We start from the raw sequence: 20,820 nt of genomic DNA on the forward strand, positions 1-20,820 counted from the left end.
GAACTTGAGAATAGGGGAAGTAACATCTAATGTGGAATATATAAAGCACAATCTTTGGATGCTAGAAAGTGCTCAATAATATTAATAATTAATAATATTAATTAATTAATTAATAATAATATTAATATAATATAATAATATTTAAATTTGATTGTTTGATTCGCGCTCTCTTATGCTTATGGTACACACTCTCCGATCAGGAGCTGTTCACACTGATGGAGATTATCTTAGAATGGGCATACTGAATATCGTTTAGCGTACAGTGGAGCAAAGTAATTGCTTAGAAATTTTTTTTTTTCAGATGTGTTTGAAAGTAAGGCATATTATAATACAAGAAAGAACGCTATAGTCGAGTTTTTTTTACTACGCTTTTTTAATAATACGCTTATCTAAATAAATATATATGGGGTCCGATCCAGAAGTCACGCAATTTTGAGCAACCAAAAATCCCAACTTTTCAATGACGTATAACAATCGAATATTCGATTTCAATTTGGCGTTAGTCATTTTTCCTCCATCCGTTAGGGATTCTTCGTTTCCTTTTTGTGTTTTTGTTTCTCTCTTTCGCTGGAACATAACGGACGTGTCGTTGCGTCGTCCTCCTCGTCGCGCGCGTGTGTGTGTGTGGTGTCTGTGTGTACTGAAACATTTTGGGGTCGTAGCAAATCGGAGAAAAATTCTTAATTATACAATACAATACTCGTGCTTGTTCTCGCAGCGAATCGAAGTGAGGCAATTGTGAGATTTGGCCGGAAAGGAAGAATACGAAAAAATTAGCTGAATTACGTGAGTAGCCAGTGTGTGAGTGTGTGAGCCAGAGTGAGGCGGTAAATCAGTACGGCGTGAAAGAGAAAGAACAGCAAAATATAATTTGCTGCTAACGCCTCTGTGTGTGTACGTGTACGTGTCTGTGTTTAGTGTGCATGTGTGCTAAAACAAATGCCTAAATTGCAACAAAGAAAATTGTATGAAATATACGAAGCGAAGAGCCGAGAAAGCGACGAAGAAAAAAGAGGCTGCTGCTTGAAGAATAAGAAGAGGCGGCGGAGCAAGAAGAAGAGCAGCAGTAGCTGCCGCGAGTTTTTTACGCGTGTGTGTTAGTGTGCATACAATTGTGTATGAAAAAGATTAAAAGCTAATCAAAAAGTGTCAAACGTAATCTTGTCTATCTCCCGTGTTTCTTACAGTGCTTGACAACGAAAAGTTTATCACATAGTAAATACAAAATACATCTAAGGTTAATCATATTGCTTAATCAGAGAACTGCGGTTTCAAACGTCTTCGTCTTCCCCATCTTCTTTACTGAAATGCAACTAACACCAAACAACCAAAACCACCAACAACAACATCGAATGGATTAAAACAAAAACCAAGAACTTTAAAAGAGAGCAGTGAGAGAGAGGCGTCGGCTAACGGCTTATCAATTGACAGCGCGTGGAGAAAGAGGGAGAGGGAGAAGAAGCAGAGCGCTGAGTTTGCTAAATGTGAGTAATATTTTTTAAACCGAAAGCGAAATAAGAGTTAAGAACGGGAAGAAATGGCGAATAACTCTTCGGAAAATTTGTAATATTAACTTCGGTGTGTTCACTGGTCATACTGTTTGCTTCTCCGATAAGAGCGGAAGTGCAATATCAGACACTCTTGGGAAAAGCCAAACGTATTTATTTATTGCTTTCCCATGTGCCGGATACTCCGGAATCTGGGGCAGTTAATTATAACGCTTGGGAAGACAGTGGGCGTTCGCCCTACCAAAAGTGCCATATAAGGTCATTAAATTAAAGTGGACTTCTATTTGATAATTTATAAGCAGTCGTTTGACAACTATTATTATTTGTCTTATACTCACCTTTACTAAACGCAGCATACAAAACAGATTTGGAATTTTGCGAACAAAGTTTATAATGTGTAAATTCAAAAAAATATATGAATTTTAAATTTGTCAGAATAAAAAATATTTTTGTTCTTAAATGTGATATTAAATAATTCTCATCTTGCCTACGAATATGATGAGTAAGAAGATTTCGAATTATGATTCGAAATGGGTTGGTATCGGACTAATATCGCCATTAAAATTTTCGTGTGGGTTAAATTAGGATTCAATAACCTACAAGTTTGATTGCTGTATTGTTGCTTACGTCCATTAAAAGTTTTAAATGCTGTCAGTGGCAGTAAACACAATCCAATTAAAGAAACCCCAAAAGTGAAAAATCTAAGAAAGAGTGTTTTTTTTGTGTGTGGTGATTTAAGGATATAAAACCGGATATAAATTTGTATGCATATAGATTTAGGCCGAGATATGCGTACCATTTGGCCACTTCGACTTTGGCCATTCATTTTGACCGCATGTTTTCTGTCAATTAAAGTGGTTGCACAGCATCAACTGTTTTTTGTCATTCATCTAACTCTTTTTTCTTGCTCAAAAAGGATAACAGAGAAAATATTTGACAGTCAAATTCCCAATTAGCATTTCTCTTTTCAAAAGGATTTCCTCCCATATTTGACTTGTAAAAATTAAAAAAAGAAAGAAGCAATATAAAGCAATATTAATAGTACACACTTGTCTATTTATTCAAAATAGTGTGCATTCGAAATTACCGTTACTTCGTTTAGAAGTTGCATTTGTCCTTCAGCACATCAGTAAACTTTAAGAATTGTATATGTAATACTACTGCTGTGTTCATTGAAATAGCAGTGCGTATCACCTGCGAGACTTAAGACTTAATTTCAAGCAATATTGCGTCGATCCTGTGGTTTTACGTGAGGTAGCAAAATTTTCGGGCTTCAAATCATTGTTAATGGCGTTGGATACAATTTTTACAGGACATCGAAGAATTTTTTGATTTTTGTATATGATTTTCCCTTTCCTCTAAGCTTAAGAATCAACTTTCTTTCTTCCTGGGATCAGTGCTGTCTTCTACCCACTGAAATATATATTTTTTTTATTTATTTTAATATATATAAATAAATATAATTAAATATAACAATCAACTTAACCAAACTCACTTTTTACAAAATATTAACAATTTCCGGACTGCTATTTCAATGAACACAACTGTATATACATGTGCTTTTACAACTTTTTCGAATCTTTCGGTTCACTGTACTTCGATTGTTGTTGTTTTGGTTGCCGCTGCTGCATTGGATACACACACACACATATATATACGCAAGTAAGAAAAACAGAAAGCTTTGCTTCCCACTTTATTTCCTCAGTTTTTTTGTTGTTGTTCTTCTTGTTGTTTATTTTACTTTGTTGTTGCCATTGCACTCTGCTCTTCATTTTGCCTACTTCTCCGTTTTCTAGCCCGCATCTTGCTCCTCTTCTTCTTCCTTATGGTAGCTTTTGATGCATGCATATGTATGTACATATGTGTGTTTGTAAAGAAGAGATACCGTTGCCAGCTCAAGGTTCTCGGTATTGGTAACGCTTTTTCTGTTTGGATGCTGCTTCTCCCTTATCTTCCGCTTCTCTTCCTGGTTGATTCTTCTTCTCCCATAGATTACGATGTGGCTTTTTGGCGCTGATTTTATAGTCATCGAAAGAAAACTAATGTGATAAGATAAGATCTATTTTTTGGAATTACAAATCAGTTTTAATGTTTAAAAACAATACAAATTAGTTTACTTAACTTAACATTGTTCGATTACAATTATAAGTTTTAAGTATAGCCTATGAACAATTTCGACTGCCTGTGTCACGGCGTGCACTCACACTATGGCGAATCGGCTGTGTATCTATGTATGTCGGACAGAAATAGTTGCATTTTGGAGGTCTGCACTTTCATGGCGGAAACTCGAAAGCGAAACAATGCCATAAATACAACAAATACACACACGCCCGCTGAAACGAAAATAGATAAACATATTCGGAAAAAACAAGGAAAAACCTTTACAGAATGCGAGTGCAGAGCGAATTCGTTAATAAAGATGCTGAAAAATGTTGTTCACTGCTTAGAATTTGAACTTAAATTTAGAACAAAAAGTTCGAAAGCAGCTGTCGGAAAATCGGGGAAATTGCATACATGTGTATGCACAGGAGTAATCGGCAATAAAGGAAACATAAATATTTAAAATGTTTCAGGCGAAGAAGCAGCTCGATTAATTTTACATCTTTCGTATGCACGTCGTGAGCTTCGATCTTGTTTTTTCCTCTCTCTTTTTATTTGTCTATCTCTGCCCCATTCCACGTGTATGTATAGTGTTTTTTGACAGTTGAATGAACCCAAGCATTTATTAAAAAAAAAGAGGAAAAACAAAAAACTAAATAAAAGCTATCACACACAATAACAAACAGAAAGAGCATGCAAGATAAACGAAAAAGCTACAGTTCAGGACAATACAGTAGATGTGCTTGGGTAAAATTGAGAAAATTAAATAACTAACCCATTTTTCATTTATATTCAGCAAAATAAAGGGATTACAGAATGTTAATGACTGAACTGTACAATACAATTTTTGTAATTTGCCGTTTTCATTTGCAGAGTAAGTTTCAAATGTAAAAAATTTGCCGAAATCGAATTTAATACGCTTATTATATTTATATACATAGGTGTTAATGGGCTTTCAAGGTTAAACATTGCTTAAATCTAATTTTGAAATTTTTTTCATGTTAAAAAATGTGTAGCATTTATAAAAGCCGGGTGCTTTGAAGCAATTAAATTCTTTGCAATGCGCACTATTTGGTTGAACTCAGTTGTAGATAGATAGTAAGAGGAAGCACGGCAGATAGAGTGGGAAGAGAGGGAGCGAGGTAGAGGCGGAAAAGCGAGATGGAGAAACCTCACCAGTCAAGCCACAAAAAGTAATTTTGTGTTTGAGCTAGCAAAAAAGAGAAAAAACAAAAACAAACTGCGTGCAGGCCTTTCAATAAATGGCAGCATGGGCGACGGAATGGTTGAAAAGAGGGGGCAAGAGGAGAGCTCCCTCTGTGGAGTTTTTGTGGAGGTGGAAGGGGGAGGAATCGGGGTCCGCAGCCAGACTGTAAATGAAGTTTACGTGGAGTTGTTGGCCGGCAATGTTTGCTGCCTTTATTTGTTTTGCTTGCTTGCCTCTCGTTTTTCGTTGTTTTGTGCTGTGCAGCTTTTATTTTATTTTATTTTTATTTTTATTGTTCAGATACGCTAGATATGCAACTTTGTATGGGACATTAGATACAAGGAATTGGTTTCTGGTCACAGAAATAGCACAAGATGGAAACTCTGCGATTTGAAATGACAACTTGACTGTTTAAAAGAATTTAACCCCAAAAAAGATGAAAGATTTAAGGATTTAAAACGGGGCGTAATGAAACAACTTTAATTAATTTAAAGTTAAATGCAAAATATTTACCATATTTAAATTTTTTTTAAAGCATGTTAGACTGAGATGACGACAATAATCTGCTTTCCCGCAGACTAAAAGTGAAAATGATTTTTTCTTTGAAGTTCCAGAGATAGATAATTATGGTTTAGCTTCAAGACCTCTTCGTGCGCTGTTGCCAGTTTTCTGTTTCTGTATGTGCTCAAAGCCTAATGCATTTTCACTCTCCTTTTAAGTGGGTTTCGAGTGGTTGTGGGTGGATTTTTTCAGTTTTTTGAGTAGGCAGTGGGATTTGGAGAGTTCCTCTTTTATTCTTCTTGGTGGTAATGGCATTATTGTGGTCTTCGGTCACAAATGAACGTCACATGTTCATACGAAATACAATTCATTCATCGAATGGACTCCAATCAGTTTAATAAATTGAGGTCGTTCTTTGGCCTCTTTTATTCCCTTTTCCAATTTTTTGTGCTGATTCGTCGTTTAATGGGCTTCGCTCGAAATCCTGTGACAAACAAATGTATATATCTCTATATATTTATGCATGTACATACAAACATACATATGTATGTGCAATATACCCCCATTTTGTGTCGATGGCAATTTTCGTGCGGTTCCAGTTTAAGCTTTAAGATCTCGCTGGCACATAAATCGATAAATGTTTGCTTAATTCTTTTCCTTTTTCTGGCTCCCTCGGCCACACCTAGTGCTTTTGCAGGATGCAAACAACGTATGTATTACTTTTTGTTTTCTGCTGCTACTTTGTTGTTTCGCTCCAGATTTTCCTGCTGCCTGATTTTCCACTGTGGCAGCAGTTGCCAACGAAAAGGCAAAACAGCAAAACATGTGTTTGAAAGCGAAGCCAAGACAAACTGGCACCGCCTGTCAGAGTGAATAAGTCTTAGAAAGGCGAAGAATATAATACATAAATTAAAAGGGTCCCAGTTCGATAAATCCTTGCAGGGATAAAATAAAATGCAAGAAGGCGGCGGCTAGGAAATCTTATAAAAAAGGTTTACCAATGCCCAATGCCCTATTGTAGGGCTCCATAGGCTTGAGTTCTTCATTCTTATTCAATTACTAATATCTAAATTATAGGAAATCAGAAACGTCGTATTTACTTTAACGTTGTATACTTGAGCATTCCTTATCATGCATTACCCATAAATCAAAAATGTTAATATTCTTAAGGATATACTTAATCATTTTATTTATTTATTTATTAAGTAATAACAGATAAATAAAATTTTTAGCTAGCAATGTCGATACCTGTATATGATTTAATCAGGGTATATTAACGCCTGCTTTTTTTTATGAATGTTGATGTTTTTTTTTTACTTCTGTTTTTAAAACAGAAATTAGCCGTAGCATTGCCTTTCCCTAGAAACACGTACGAGGCAAGGGAATCGGGAGCTTCTTGGGCATTTGGATCCTTAATCTTTGATCAAATGGCGTGATTGAATGATTTATTAAGGATTCTGGTATGTGCCTCTATGTCAGAACAGCATGTTGTCCATTTCTTATTGGCTCGCCGTATAAATAAGTGATAACAAACAGAAAAATAACAAAAAAAAAATGGATAAAAACACAATATCACGTTGGAAAACCACTTACATAAATCGTTCATTCATTTAAACGCAACTCAGCCGTTATCTTTAAGTTGGTCCCTCAGCTGCTGGATAATGCCATCAAATGTTGACAAATTACATTTTCCTTGGGTTTTGCAGATTTAATGACAAATCCCATAGATAAACAAGATGTCAGCGACTGAATACCCAGAGAATATAACCTTAATTAGGAACAGGAAGGACTGGGAATAAAATGGAATAGATAAGGAATCCTTAGGACGGACAAAATTTGCCTTTCCGTGGCATAACATTACATTACATCCTTCATTCAGGTTTTGTATCTATGAAAACCTGGTTGCAGCCAAGATAATAGCATTCAACTTTTGCACAAAATGACATGCCCTTGAAATTGCCAGTACTGGCCCATCCCAATTACCATCCCAATTACTTTTGAACTGGTTAGGTTTATATATCTGGAATACCTCTTAAAAATGATCGCGATTAGAAAAGATTACGCAGTCATTTCATAAATACATACGTTAGAATCTGTTAGACATCGGATCAGTTTTCAAAGCGTAGTGTGAACAAGTGTTATTTTTTCAAAAAAGTTTTCATATTAATAGCTATCCATATACATCTGCCTCGATTCGCTACTATTTTCTTTGCATCTGTGTATCTTTGAGATGCTGTGGCATCCGTTGCTGTGGATATATAAATGGACTTACTTAGCCGCTGTCGTAATGCTAAAATGCCATAAACATAAACAAGGCACACACATGTACTCTGTACCTCATCTATATTCCCAGATCCCCATATCCCCCCCTTTGGCCCCTTGGGCCACATTCCTCTTTCATGGCAACAGGGAAAATCGATAACAATTTACGTTGCGTTGTGTATATACACCCGGGCATATAACTTATGTATTATGTGCTCGCCGTACATGCGCAAAATTCCACAGCCAACACACACACACACACACAGCCACACACACACCTAAGTGCAACTTTTTCTCGCAGACAACAAAACAAAAAGCAACGAACAAAAGCTGGAAATCCAACACACCACCTACTTTACCACCCCAAAAGGCCCACTCAAACGACGCCCACACTTTTAACACCCCCTACTTTTCCTTCGCCGCTTTGGGCTCCTCCTTTTGCCGCTTTTCCCCATTTACCCACTTCCCTATCTCTCTCAGTCAACGCTGTCATTATTTTCATTTTCAACTTTTTCTTATACCATCTAAGCCAGCATGAAACCACCCACTTCCCACCCACCGTTCGACCTCATTCATACAGTAAAAAGCTCAGCAATCCCCCCGCTGCTCGGAAAATCCCTTTTCCCCCCATTACACCTCCCTCCCCCCTCCTCGCCCGTACTTGCAGCTGGCAACGCACATTTTGATAACATTTTTGATAAAAATAATGCGGCAACAACGCCCCAAGCTCAATTTGGGTAGAGTAGGGGGGAGTGGCACTGTCTGCTAGGTGGGAAAGGTGGGGGGGGAGGGAGGTGTCCCTGGAGGACGGGGGAGACGTGCCAGGTCAGTGGGTGGCGGTTGGGTGGGCTGGCATCTTGTCTGCAGCTGTGGCTGTGTGTGTTTGTGTAACTAGTTTTTGCGCCCATTTTTACTTTGGCAGTCTTGACGCCGCGCAGTTGCCGCTCTTCACACACAGAAGAAAATCTTATATTAAAAAAGGTTCTTCTTTAAGTAGAGAATATCATTTTTGACCATATTTGCGAGTGTTATCAAATAAACCTAGAAGTTTAGGGAATATTCCCCAAAAAGTTTTATAGATTAAAAAAAAAAAGTAGATTTTATAAGTTCTGCTTGAGAAAATTGTCTGATTATGATTGCGTGTTCCCACACACATGTATGGAAATTTCTTAAGAATTAGAATGGTATTCATAGTCATTTTGTAATATTTAACATTTTGAATCCTGAAATGTTATTTCAGTGTGCACAAGATAGAAGCTTGAGGCTCTCAAAGCTTCCGTATAAGCAACATTGCTCTGGTTCACTTTGATGCCGATAATTTAATTCATTGAATATGAAGATAGATTGCGAAGACTTTGTTTTCTCTAGGCCGTCATTTTGGTGAAACTTAAATCACTTTAAGTTTGTCTAACCTTTATTGCCTTTATTATTTGTTACTAATATGGCTATTAAGTTGTCGGAAAGGATTATTAATTTTAGGCTTAGCTCGCTCCTCGTGTGGAGTGGCAGTTTAGAAATTAAAGCCCAAAATCAAATGTTTTAAACTTGTCGCCCAACATAAAGTGTTTTGTGATAATTTGTGGCGATAACAGCAAAAAGAAAAACAGAATGAAATACGAACGAGATTTTATACAGCATCCTAATGGGCAATTAGATGGCTTAAATTGTGATAGCTTATCCATGAAAGTTTAATTAGGAAATGATTTGACACTTAAATTGGAATGGTGTATTGCCAAATCTGCAGACCGATTATCTAAATAAATTGTGATGATGTTGATGAGAGACAAATTTAATCACTATGTTCATTGCATCCACTTAATGCAAGTTTTTCCATGTTCTTTCAACATATTAAAGTTCTGGCATCAACATTTAACTTACAGTAAAATTGTTAAAAGACAGAAGAGGGAATAATGAAAATTTGCCACGCCCATCTCTTACCATTCGCTGTATCACATTACAAATAACAACAAGAGCCTTCTCGAGCACAATTCCCAAGACACGACCACCACCGCCATCCAAAAATTTGACATTTTCACATTAATTGAATGCAAACTCAACTTAAACAAAGAAAAGAAAATGAAATAAAGGGAATCCATCCGCTCTGACGTCCTTGCCAAAAGCTTCAGGGAAATTTAAATGCAGACGCCATTTTCTATTAGTCCGCACATTAAATTTGATGGCGCGCCTTCTTATTCAAGAGAACAATATCCTGCCAGGACAGCCGCACCCACGACACCAAAACTGTTTTGCGAGCGAAAAATAAAAACAGGCGAAACAGAAGCCGCTGCTCCTTGCTCCTTGTTCCTTGCTCCTTGCTCCTCCAGCTGCTCCGTTTCAGCCAGTTCGTCCTTTTTGCCAACTCCGTCCTTCTGCCGCTGACAGCGCCCAAAATCACTAAGGCAGACACGAAGAAAGCGAAATGAAGAGCGAGCAGGGAGCCCCCGTTGTACAGTGTTGGCCAAGTGTATAGGACCGGACACTTGCTTTCCAAACACATTGTGCTTTTGAAGGAATTTCTACTTTGAATTGTGGTTATGTGCTGTTAAAGACTGCCTGGTTAAATGCCCAACACTAGAAACTTGGCCCCTGCTGTACAACAAAGAACCCCACAAACTCTAAGAGATCTACTTTTTTGGCCTCTGCTTTGCTATTTGAAATATTTTTCTAGGCACCGCCCAAAAAAAGTTTCTTTGGCATTTAAGGAAGGTGATGAGGAGGGGGTGGAGGGGGGTCGTCGTTGCGGGAGTAACTCCGCAGAATGATTATTTTTCATGCTTTCTCATTTCGTTTTACTGCCTCCGTTCACAAACACACACAAACACACGTATACACATACACACAAAGTCAAACACACTCTCGCGCAGTCGGAAACTTTCACAATAATGCTGCCATAGGGGTTGCTGTCGCTGCCAGCAGAACACCACCCACCAAACCTCCCCCCGAAAACCCACCACACACAAGAGGTAGAAGAAGGAGCGGTCGCCTCACGTGCGCTGCCTTGGGAAGCAGCGACGTCGGCAGCGGCATCAGCATTGTCTGCCCTTGATTTTATTGATTTTATGCCTCCCCACCACCCGCCCTTTGCCCTTCTTCGGCTGCTGGCAGCGACGTCAGCGCCACTCGCAAACTAGTGCTGCCCACTGTAGATTACCACGTAAGTCAGGGGATAAGATTCCATTAAAACGCCAGATGGGAAGCACACACGCTTTATTCCTTCGAGCGAGTTTACATTTTTTTTTTAATGTTTTTTATAGTTTCAATTCCTCTGACGGAGGGAAAAAGAGCATGTTCAATATTATTGGGTTAGCAAGATTCCAATATTTTAGGTCTCAATTTTAGGTAATTCATGATTTGGAATAAAATTTGTATTAACTTTAAGTTGCGTTGTACGTAGCAATTAGCATTAGGACCTTCTAAGTAATATTTTTTTTTTCATAATGGATTGTTTCTGAAAGGTATGCTAATATGTTGTAGTGTACTACTTAAAATGCAAAGGTAATGCAAATTAAGCAGCACTTGAATGAATCCCGAACACAAGTTCCAAAAATAGCCAAATATGATCCTTGAATTTTGCCGGATTTGTCCAAAAAATAGCTAAATTTGCCACACATTCATTCATTCGCTCTGTCTATTCATCTCCGTCCCTTATGCTCGGGTGTCCGTCCCTTTCTCACACACCCAAAAGTGGCGCACACAGGCTTAGCTTTTTGCGAGTGTCTTTGTGTGTGTTTGTGTATTCCCCGGCCGGTTCATTCTCTCTGCCTTTCTCCACTTCTGCCAGTCTCGCTCTTCCTTTCCTTTCTCTTCCTCTCTGTTTTGTATATTATGTGCCTGGCTTGTATTTTATGTGCTGACTGCCGCCTGTTTCGTTATTTATGGCATTTAACCCCAAACGGGTGGCGGGCAACGAGCCACGAGCCACCCACCTCCCAACCACCCAGCCACTCGCTGAAATTGCTTTATTCAACCCGATACACAGACACACATGCGCCGTGTAGTGTATGCGTGTGCTTTAATCTTTTGCCGGCAAAAATGTTTTGCAGCGTTTTAAATTCGAGGCGCTATCATCTACCATTTTTGGTGCATTTAAGTTTTCCAATTTTTCCGTTTAAGTGACCAACGCCCTCGTTTCCCCTTCTGTCTCGCTCTAGCACTCTGTGTCTGCCTCGCTCTCTCACTTTCTGAATGCAAAATGTTGCCCGAGGTCCGGTCCAAATGGCTTTTGCAATTAATTTTCAAATGCTTTGCTAGTTTTATTTGGTTTTAAAGTATATACTCGTACATACATATCGATGCCATGGTGCAGGTGCATTTTGTGTGTGTTTTTTTTTTTTGCAGTCATTTTAATTTATTGCCATTGTGTGTTAAAGTGAGCCAATCAATTGGGAAATGGAATAGTTAAAGCGCAAATATAGCAAAATTACTCAATCTACTCAAGAGTGTACCTAAATGAGCAATTTAAAAGGAAATTTTCTAAATTTTCTAATTTTTGTTTATTTTTATTTATTGTCGATTGTATTCCGTATTTAGTATTTACAATATAGTTCTTATATTATCGGAATAATAGTTTATGAGCCACGGAACGAATCACAGATCATTTGAAGTATATACATTATTGATCATGAATAGCGTCCGTATGAACGTTGAGATCTCAGGAACTATTAAGCATACAGATTCTAGAAACAAATTTCTTTTTTCCATTTAATTATTGTTTTTCCTTCCTAGCAAAATGCCAGAAAAATTTAAAAATTTCTCAATTACATTTCCACTAGCTGAGAAACGGGTATCTGATAGTCGGCGAACTTGATTAAGTATTCTCTTTTGTGTTTAAATGGGAGGCAAATTTGACCTTCAATAATTTATAAGGGCGGTCTAAAAATTGGAATTTTTAGCAAACTTGATCAAGCAGATATCTTTAGTAGAAGCACGTTTCTTAATACTACAAAAACAACCTAAACTTATATATAAATTATATTTAAATGTTTATCTAAATTCTTGCATCCACACACATTACTTCTTGGCTGTCTCTGGTTTCTGAGCTCCTTTGCTTATCGGATCGCACCTTTTTACCATCTTTGCATGAGTGTGTTGCCCCCTGTGTTTAGATCAGGGTAAAACAAGGACTAGCAATACAAACTGTCTACCAAACACGCCCATTTTTGACAAAGAGCCATAAACACCATTAAACGGTAAAGCCGGTCAGGTCGGGAAAACGAGGGTCCATGGTCTTCGGCCAAACATAAACAATTCTAAAAGTTGGGTGTGGTTCAGGATTTTCTTCCGCCTCCCTTTAAAAAAAAAAAACAAGAAACGCAGCACGAGGAAGGTAATAAAATGCGAGTCGCGTGCTTGGTCGTCATAAATATAAAACTCACAGGAAGACGCAAGTTAACCCTTCGTAAAACCGAAAACAGCACCTGACCTCCCGTTTGCTCCCTATAAAATTCCAAGGTAAAGTTCTTAAAGTGCACAGCACTTGAAGTCAAATGTAAAACATGACAAATATGTCCTTAAACTTTCTGCACACACTTTTGCCGTCTCTTTCGGTTTCTGGTTGCCTGTCTCACTCTTGGCGCAACCCAAACCAACTCAACTCAACTCAGCTGAACTCATTCATTGCATTTCATTCCACTCGACGGCGCGACTTGTCGTTGACAAGCCCTTTTTACGCTTTTGCACTTTTATTTATGCGATAAAAATAAAGCGATAATAAATGTGGCGGGACAAAAGCGAAAAGTTATTGCACTCTCCCCATCTCACTCACTCACTCGCAGCTGATGTGGCCGTCTCTCTTTCGAGCAGCAGCAGCAACAGCAACAGCTGTTCAACCTAAGAAAGTTACTGCAACAAAGTTCAATTGCCTCCTTGCCGCCCTGGAAAACCCGTTCCTCTCCGTGCCTCTGCACTGAATTTGCATTATTTATTAGCTGTGACTTTGCTTCGTTTCCATTTTGCATGTGTTGCGTAATATCCGCCGAACAACTCTGTTATCAAGGGGGAGAGAGACGTGAATACGTAGAAGAGAGGTGTAGAAAGGTAGGTGTAGGTCAGGTCTAAAGGGGAAAATCAAATTACAAATGAGCTAAAAATCGATATAATATCTAAATTTGTATTTGCACGTACTTTACCAAAAAGGGTAATTGCTCATTCAACCATCTGCCAGAAAAATGGATTTAATATTAAAAACCACAGATTTATTAATGTAATTATTAGTCCTTTATAGTTTTAAAGTTGGCTTTTACTTAAAACTAATAATCCTCTACGATGATATGTAGAGGATACCGAACTATCTATTAAGTAATCCATATCGAATGAATAAACTATAAAGTTCTTACCCGCCTTGGATATTCCCTTCGATTTGCATATGGAATCAGTTTAAATTGTGACAGGCCCTTCGTTGCTTTTAATGACAGCAGATATAATAATAATACATGCACCATCGATTAATGGGTTGTTGCAAAGAGCAGCTGAATGGATTCCCCCTTTTCAATAACGAGTACCGTAAATTACTCAAGCGATAAGTAATTACTTACTTTCCAATTCTTGCAACCACTGTGCAACTTTTTGTGGTTGCTGTATTTAGCCTTTGCTTTAATTTTCTTTAGGAATTTATACGATGAACAAGTAATAAGTATGCGATGAGTATTAGAAAAACAACCTAGACGATAGAATAATTTATTATACAATTTGCTGATATGAATTATGGCTAGGCGAAACTCTAGTTATAAACAAATACGTTTCTATTTAATAAAAATTAACTAAACATGAAGATATTAACTTTTAAAGTTAGATGCCCTAATGTTATTTTCAATTTCATTATTAATTTGATCAAGAAAAATATTTTAGACTTCCCCGAACAGCAGCAGAAACGACGTCAGTGAGTATTTACACTCATTTAACACATAAATAAAATCTGTGTCAAATAAACTAGGCATGTTTATGGCGCGTTCTCTTCGCATGGCAATTTTATTATTATTATTTTAGCTGATGCCTTTTGTCTCATACGTACATACATACGTTTAGGGGGGGAAACGAGATGGAAGGAGCGGTTGACCTGCTTTTTAAAGCGGCGCGTGATTCACGAAAGCGGTACCAAGTTCAGGCGGAACAAAGAGCAACGAACGAGTGTACAAAAATAAAACCGAAGCTAATGCATATAAAAATTGCATTTTTATTCGCATTCGCCCCGGTAGATGGCGCCACGTTGGCTTTCGCGTGTGCGTGCAAAATGTGATAAAAATCGCACACGAAATATTCTGAAGAAAAAAAGACGCGAAATGGGAATACTAAAAATTATAACAAAAGCAACAACAGGGGTCTCATTCGTTGTTGTTGTTGTTATTACTTATTACGATGGCATATAACGGTAAATTGTATGTAGCCATTACAACACACACACACACACATGTTCGCGTGGACAGGTGTATTGCCCGTGCAAAAGAGATGGCGCTAGAGGAAACTGAAAATTTGCCACCGCCGCTTGCACTTTAATTGGAAAACATGCCAAGGCGAGTGGAAAAATATAAATAAAACCAGAAAAAAATTGAAGCAAGCGACGCGCGCAAAAAATAGCAAATCAAACACGAGTGTGCCAGACAGGTTGTTGCTAAGCGTGTGCTTGTGTGTGAGTGTGCGAGAAAAGGCTCAAATGAGACTCCAACTCGAAATTGTTAAATTGCTGACGACGCTCCACAAGGACAGACGGGTGGGGCGTAGGGGGTCGAACGGGGGCGAAAGGGGCGTGGACGCACAGGGCGTCAGCGAGTCACGCACAAAGCGAAGAAGACGAGGAAGCAACCCTGAGCAAAAAGCGGACGAGGCGAGAGAAAACAGAGCCGAGAAAAGGCCAAAAACCGTCTGACTGAGCTGGAGTTACAGTCTTACCTGAATTCAAATCACCGAAAATTATAATCTATGCAGTCCTATGATATTTTTGGTAATAAATCAACTAGTCAGCAATAATTTCATTTGATTTATACTAAATCAAATTACAAATTACAGTCGCCATACAAAACCAAATAAAACTAAATTTAGGAAAATATATTGAACCATACAAGCTGTGAGATATACTTATGTAGTTTTACTAGAAACAAATTCCCCTAGAAGTTCCATTTTCGGGAGTCGCACTGTAGTTCGTTGGGCTTGTCAAATGAGTGAGCGAGTGAGCTGCAGCAGGAGAAGAGCAGCCCAATAGGAGCGGTTGTGGTGTGCGAGAGCGTGATAAAGGTCGTTGGCCAAGCAGCGACGACAACAACAACAATGTGGCCAGAGAACGGGACAGCGAAGTATGAAGAGAGATAGCTGTACAGAGAACACTGGCGATGAGCAACAAACACACAGTGCGACGTATTTAGCCTAAGGGCATGAAATGTATTGCAGGTTTGTCAGTCGCTAGATGTTGTTGGCTGCGTTCGTTGTTGTTTTGCAGTTATGTTATGCTGTTCTTGTGGGCTATGTATAGGCCGCGTCGCCTTTTGGTCGTCTGACAAACAAAAAAAAAAAACACGTTTCCTGGCCCCAACAGCAACTCCACCAACTCACTGAATAGGCAAGCCAACAAACAAACAAAACGCAGACGGCAAAAGAGACGGAAAGAGCAGGGCGGAGAGAGATAGCTGCTACACCTTTGTGTGGGTGTGTGGAGTAGGCTTTAAAGCCATACCAGAATGGGAATGCAAAGTCGTAGGGCTTTAAAAACCCGCGATATATTAGTCCATTATACACGGCGACCTGTGAACGTTTCTAGGAACTAAATCAATGGAAATCCAAGTTCAAGTAACAGCGAAATTTTAAAATACTTGCTAAACAATTCTTACTCATTTTATTTAAGTGTAGTAACCATATAAGCAGCATTTATGCGTTACGTTCAATAATTTAAAATTTGTTAATATAAAATAGTTAATAGCTTATTTCATATGCTAAGTTTAATAAGATATTTCAGATATGTTTTGACAACTCTTTAAAACTTCAACTTGGGTAAAAAAAAATTGTTAAAGCAAATGCTGATTTAATTGGGCAAAAAAAAACCGGGTGAGACCTTGGAAAATGAGTAATAACTAGTTGCCAGGGGCACTAAATCACTGCGATTAGATCATGCGAAGTCTTCTAACCAGCGGGGAGCTGAACAAAACCAAATCCCGTTGAAGTTGCAAGTTCAAAGCTGAAATTAATGTAGCCTTAAGGCAAACACACACACACACACACACTTCAGCGACGCACGCTAATGCCAAATACTTTAAGCAATGACCTTTAAGTTCCCGCTGCCAGAGTTGAAACCGTAAAGTGAATCTAAATAATACGTTGTCGTTGCGATAGAGAAATTCCAAGGCGAAATGCATTGCATAATCGAGGCAGCGCAGCGTCAACAAAAGTAGACAAGTAGAACTTGTTGTCATTTCCTTATTTAACGTGACACTTGTTAACAGCGCTTGTAGTGAATTGCATTGAAATTGAGAAGCTCCATCTTTTGCCTTACTCGGCGATTGAAAATGAACAACACCTGCGTTTGGTTTGTTTTGGTTTTGTAAGTTGCTTTTTTTCGGGTCTCACTGTGAGGTGTGTGGTGGCGTACGTGACTATTACTCGATGCACTTATGCTGCTATTACGTAGTCTGTTCACTCACGGACACACCAATGCAAGTGCAAGCACCAGCACCAGCACAGCTGCAGATACAAATAAAGATACAGATACATTTACAGATGCAACTGCAGGCACGCACGAACGAACACCTGTCACGAACACACACTCAACTCGTTCACACTATCGGAAACCCAACGTGTAAGCTACGATCTAATGCTGCTGGCTATCAACGCACATCTTTTCACAGCACTGGCTATCATACTAGATCCATTTGTAAAATTTTCCATTTCACAAAAAAGTACATTTAAAGAAGTAAAGAAATTATTATTACTAACCCAATTAAGTAGTATGTACTCTTTTCTTACAAAAGCGAAAACTTATATAAATCAATAATAATATGAAGATACAATATTATTGCCCTTTGCCATATCTATTACACAAAGACAGATACCTTGGGATCATGTTACACCTGGCTATCTGTGTTATTATTCCGACCACAATTGTTGTCTCAAGCAGCTGCAGATATTTTTGTGCTGCTGTTGTCGTTTAAGTTCTCAAACGTTCCTGTCTGACGTTTCTTCCTCCTTTTGTTTTCCTATTGTTGCTGCGTCACGTTTTTCATATTAAAATGTTTGAAATTCTGATTGGAATTCTGCCGCTGGCGGTGCAGAGCTGCCAACTGCTTTGTTTGTTTGCTATACATTTTTGTTAGTTGCGTGAGCGCTGTTGCCAAACTTCAGGCAGCAGCAGCAGCAGCAGCAGCCAGCCACCGAATCTGGGCTTCAATTAAAACAGGTTTTTCGTGAGACATTGCTCAGAAATAATCATGATCGGAATGATAGTCCCCTTTCTTTCTACTTTACTCTCTGTCTCACATTGAGCTTCACTTGTTGTGTCTGGTTTTTGTTTTTGTTTCTTTATTATTATTATTGTTAAATATGTTCACTGACCTTTGCCGAATTACCAGTTTCTTTTTTGCTGAAAAACGAACCTTTGTTTATCGCGTATGGCTGATTTTTGGCTCGAAAACGTTTTGTATTCAAATTAAATACATAAACAATTCTGCATATTTTCTTTGTGGCCATATATACAAACACACTCTGGAATTAAGAGGTCGACCTTCAACTTGATTTTTAATTAAGTTCGGTTCAATGAACTGAAACTGTCAACGTCTGCTCTGCTGTTTATTCAATTTTAATGTTTCCTTTTGGGCGAAATGCAAACACACATGTTTTGCAAACCGTATTCTTGGTTAAACAAGTACGCTTAAAATATATTTGAAATACCCAAATTTAACCAAAACAATAGAGAACGCTATAACAGTTTTGGATGGTTTGCAGGTGTATAAGTGGGCGTGGCTCTGGAATCTGCACGCTTAATCTCATGCTTTCTAGCTTTAATAGTTCCTGAGATCTGGACATTTATACGGACGGACAGTTAGACGGACACACGAACGACTGGGCTAGTGATCCTGATCAAGAATTTATATACTTTATATCAACGGAACCGCTTCCTTCTACCTATTACATACTTTTCAACGTATATAGTATATACCTTTTAACAGCTGAACTATACTTTCGTTTTACCTATCATAACTCATCTTGTCTTGCATCTTCCCATCCAATCCTTGTGTGTAATTCATGTGTCATAATTCATGAAATTAATCGCTTTTCTCAACTTACATTGCTTTTAGCACTCCTCTATTTCATTTCTTCTACTTTAGTTTATGATTCTCTCTTTGGCGTTTGACCATAAATTTTTTGTCTCAACTTCAAACAACAAAAAGTTCTTTCCAATTTACATTTTTTTTTTTTTTTTACCATATTTCATTTGACGTTCCTTCCGGAAACACCAGCCCTTTTCTCTTACTCATATTTTATTTTGCTCGAACAGAAAATGTTTCAAGAGCACTGCCACCCACTTTTCGAGCCACCAATTGAAACTGCAGACCATCAGGTCCCATAACCCAAACCCTGAGTACCGAATTCATGCTCTAACTCAACGCGAACAACCCAACAATGTTAGAGATTTTGTTACGGCGCTTTTGCTACTTATCCGGAAATACTTGTCGCACTCTTTCCACATCCGTACACAGGAACAAATTAGCTATAAAATTGGGAAAATTTCTTTTTTTTGAAGAAGAATCAAGGATTCCGTTGGACTTGACATGACATTTGTTCCTATTCGTGTGCGCTTACTTTTTGCAAACTTATACTTAATATACATAATTACCAAAATTACCAAATATTTGCATGATAATGAATATTGGCAACACTTTTTTCTCTCCACTGGCATCAGAGCATTGCACCTCGACCATCCCCTTTGGGGACAACAGCACGGAGTCGCTGTCATTTCTGGCTGGCTGGCAACCCTTGTGGCAGGTTCTTCTGCTACCACAGCACAGCACACACCATGGAAAATTGTTGCACTCCTGCCACCGCTCCTAGGGAAAACCTAGTTCCGCACGCCGCTCAGCCACCCCGTGGCGTATATGAAATTTCATCAGTAGTTTGGGCAAACCAACAACGACCTGACAAACGCTATCCAGGAAGGATGTTTCAATTTCTATTTTGTTTTATATACTTTTGCTCCCGTCGTTTGCTCCGTTTTTATCGGTCGTTTGAGCTTGTAAAAGTGGCAGCAGGGCAACCCTGTCTGCGCTTGGCAAAGAGAAAATTGGCAACATCGCTTTCTATTCTTGGGTTTTCATTCAACTCTGCCCGTTGGCCCTTTTGATTTTGTTGTTCTCCATCTGGGGGTGTGTATGTTGTCGCTGTTCTTTCGATTTGGGTTGGGTTCTTGCTTTTCTTTTCTCATACTTTTTGTTGTCATTTCGTTCTACATTATTTCCTTTTAAGTCTGTAATTTAGACAGGATTTTCTCTTATTTATTTAAGGCATGCTGCAATTTCCTTTGAGTTGTTTCCTTTTGTATTTTCAACATGTTTTAGTAATGTTTTTGGGCCCAACGATGGCTTTTGCGATTGCGTTTCGTTTTGATACAGTTGACTAAATTGTTTGGACAAAAGAAATTTCGTATGTTGAATACCTAATGCAATTGTCAGCACTTAAAGCTTTTTTTTATGGAACAAAACAAATTTTGATTGAATTCTGTGGAGCTTATAAAGAACATAACCAGTGCATTAAACAAATATATTTAACTTTTGAATTTTCAAGCACACACATGTGAACTACTGTTTTTGTTTCCATTAAACAAAGCACGATAATTGCTCTTTAACTTTAAGGCCCTCCAGCATCCGGATCGTTTTCAATTAGTTAGTTTTTCTTCCTTGCTTTGATTTCACAAATAAATGGTGTTCTGTTCCAGTTATGTCTATGTTCTCCCTCGACATATTAGGTGGACATTTCTTTTTGCGTTTCTATAGCTTTTAACAATTGAAGCCTGCAGGCGATAAGTTTTAATTACTGACCCATTTCCTGCTGTTTCCTCCTACGCTGCGATGTTGCCGCATTTCACATCGATGCATTGAATATTTAAATGCAGCAAAAATAGTTAAATGCCATAAAAATGGTTGTAACATTGTTTCTAGATATTTAATGATTGGTATTTCCATTACTTCTCAAGCTTTTACCAATTGTAATGAAAGCAATTGAATCTATGGTCAAAATTGGGTACACTTATGACATTCAAAAGATAAAATG

The 20,820-nt window shown here is 38.2% G+C and overlaps 1 protein-coding gene across 2 annotated transcripts in view; it reads left to right on the top strand.

Annotated features, from left to right (window-relative positions):
• The first annotated feature begins 359 nt into the window (after window positions 1–359).
• Window positions 360–20,820, top strand: part of LOC6537615 (histone-lysine N-methyltransferase, H3 lysine-79 specific) — a 38,974-nt gene continuing 18,513 nt past the window's right edge. The window contains exons 1-2 of one of the 2 annotated variants that reach the window (XM_015192952.3): window positions 530–786; window positions 1,188–1,484. The gene's annotated coding sequence lies outside the window, so the exon portion shown is untranslated. Of the gene's footprint in view, window positions 1,485–20,820 lie in introns of both variants that reach the window. The other variant, XM_039376304.2, reaches the window with a different exon arrangement.

The sequence above is a fragment of the Drosophila yakuba genome, chromosome 3R (assembly GCF_016746365.2).
Source record: "Drosophila yakuba strain Tai18E2 chromosome 3R, Prin_Dyak_Tai18E2_2.1, whole genome shotgun sequence".
Lineage (NCBI taxonomy): Eukaryota > Metazoa > Arthropoda > Insecta > Diptera > Drosophilidae > Drosophila > Drosophila yakuba.